Genomic DNA, 2500 nt, shown 5'->3' on the forward strand with positions numbered 1-2500 from the left:
CTGTCCGCTGATGTCGTACGCGTGAACCACAATCTGTACTGCACATTCGTCCTTATGTACTGAATGATACATCGTGGCACATGTGTGACCGCACAACGACTGCGCCCAAAAACGGCGGACCATACAGTGCAAATATTGTGCACGCAGCTACGTGTCGTCTCCCTATGAGAGCTGGATTGCAGTGTGGTACGCCATAGAGACGTGTGGGAGGAACGGACGCCGTGGATGGCGATCAGCATGAGCTGTCTGTTGATGTATTCGGACCTAGTCGTCTCTCCTCACACACCGTGATGGCATGGTGCACCGCGTTCCATATCTGCGACATGCTACAGAGGCCGGTTGACAGTCGTTCGAGCAATGGACATCGCATACGTACGGGGGCCACCTTCCACGTATTGTCTAGGCGTGCACATTTTGTTGCGTGTATGTGGGCAGACGTAGTGTGGCGTGACACCTGACACAGGCATGCAATAATCGTTGAAGTTGCAAATGGCGATGGACGCCTGCGTTTTCTGGTGAAGTTACGCAAATGAACAAATGGTAACCTGTTGTGGTGCGGTTGTTCTCGCTAGGGGTGAATCGGTGATGGCGACGATAGGTTGAGGTACTAACCGGTTGTTCCAGCGATACCCACCATGCCGACGAAACTGAACGGCATCTGGGTGTGAAGCGATACGCGGCGGTGGCTGGGTGGGACCGTCCCCGGCCGGTGAGGGGGCGCCTCCCGGCGTGCTGGCCGCGCGGTGCGTGGGCGCACGCGCTACAGCCGGCTGGTGGGGGCGGCCAGTGGCAGGCGCGCCGGCCGACGGACGCGGCAGCGTCGCAGCTGCGCGCCGGCGCACCCTGCGCGCGGCGCCGTGCGGCCAAAGTAGGTCCTCGCGGGCCCGGTGCGAAGCGCGGTGGACATCTTCAGTGTGCTGGTCCGATTGAGGACTGTGTGCGTTGAGGATGCGCCGCCGCCCGGCGCTCGGCGCCGCGACGCCGTCTGCTGCTCGGTCGCCCCAGCGGTTCTCGCTGGTGGTTTGTATCGCAGCTGTGCGGATGTGTTGGCGCGTGCGCTGTGCTGGGAGAGTTCGCTTCGGCACCCAAGTGGGGCTTTTGTCCTTCTGTGGCGCTGGCGTTGGAGCTGCCGGTCACCGTAGGTGGCGCGTGTTGTCTCCCGCCGGCAATGCCACGACAGCACGCTCCCGGGCCTCTGTCGGCAGCGGCAAGCTCAGTTGGGAGCACGGGTGGTCGCACCGAAAGCGTCTACTCGCCTAACTCCGGGCGATTGCGCCTCTCTCGAACCCGACCAAGTACTTGGGACGGCGCTGCGCGCCGCCGGGACCTGAGAGGGTTTCGAGGTGTATTGTGCAGGGGAGCTCAGCCTCCTCCTGTTTGCAGAATGATTGAGCGGACGCTTGCGTGTTCGCGCGGGCCCCCGGGACACACTCCCGGGCGGCCGGCTGCTCAGCTCTAGTTGACGCAGCTCCCTGGTTGATCCTGCCAGTAGTCATATGCTTGTCTCAAAGATTAAGCCATGCATGTCTCAGTACAAGCCGCATTAAGGTGAAACCGCGAATGGCTCATTAAATCAGTTATGGTTCCTTAGATCGTACCCACGTTACTTGGATAACTGTGGTAATTCTAGAGCTAATACATGCAAACAGAGTCCCGACCAGAGATGGAAGGGACGCTTTTATTAGATCAAAACCAATCGGTCGGCTCGTCCGGTCCGTTTGCCTTGGTGACTCTGAATAACTTTGGGCTGATCGCACGGTCCTCGTACCGGCGACGCATCTTTCAAATGTCTGCCTTATCAACTGTCGATGGTAGGTTCTGCGCCTACCATGGTTGTAACGGGTAACGGGGAATCAGGGTTCGATTCCGGAGAGGGAGCCTGAGAAACGGCTACCACATCCAAGGAAGGCAGCAGGCGCGCAAATTACCCACTCCCGGCACGGGGAGGTAGTGACGAAAAATAACGATACGGGACTCATCCGAGGCCCCGTAATCGGAATGAGTACACTTTAAATCCTTTAACGAGTATCTATTGGAGGGCAAGTCTGGTGCCAGCAGCCGCGGTAATTCCAGCTCCAATAGCGTATATTAAAGTTGTTGCGGTTAAAAAGCTCGTAGTTGGATTTGTGTCCCACGCTGTTGGTTCACCGCCCGTCGGTGTTTAACTGGCATGTATCGTGGGACGTCCTGCCGGTGGGGCGAGCTGAAGGCGTGCGACCGCCTCGTGCGTGCTCGTGCGTCCCGAGGCGGACCCCGTTGAAATCCTACCAGGGTGCTCTTTATTGAGTGTCTCGGTGGGCCGGCACGTTTACTTTGAACAAATTAGAGTGCTTAAAGCAGGCAAGCCCGCCTGAATACTGTGTGCATGGAATAATGGAATAGGACCTCGGTTCTATTTTGTTGGTTTTCGGAACCCGAGGTAATGATTAATAGGGACAGGCGGGGGCATTCGTATTGCGACGTTAGAGGTGAAATTCTTGGATCGTCGCAAGACGAACAG

General features: G+C 57.8%; 1 non-coding gene across 1 annotated transcript in view; it reads left to right on the forward strand.

Annotated features, from left to right (window-relative positions):
* Positions 1-1469: 1469 nt before the first annotated feature.
* LOC124738467 overlaps positions 1470-2500 on the forward strand; it is a 1909-nt gene continuing 878 nt past the window's right edge. Inside the window, exon 1 of the ribosomal RNA XR_007009833.1 lies at positions 1470-2500. This exon is cut by the window's right edge and continues 878 nt beyond it. This is a non-coding gene — a ribosomal RNA (small subunit ribosomal RNA).

Source organism: Schistocerca piceifrons, unplaced genomic scaffold (assembly GCF_021461385.2).
Source record: "Schistocerca piceifrons isolate TAMUIC-IGC-003096 unplaced genomic scaffold, iqSchPice1.1 HiC_scaffold_1768, whole genome shotgun sequence".
Classification (NCBI taxonomy): Eukaryota; Metazoa; Arthropoda; class Insecta; order Orthoptera; family Acrididae; genus Schistocerca; species Schistocerca piceifrons.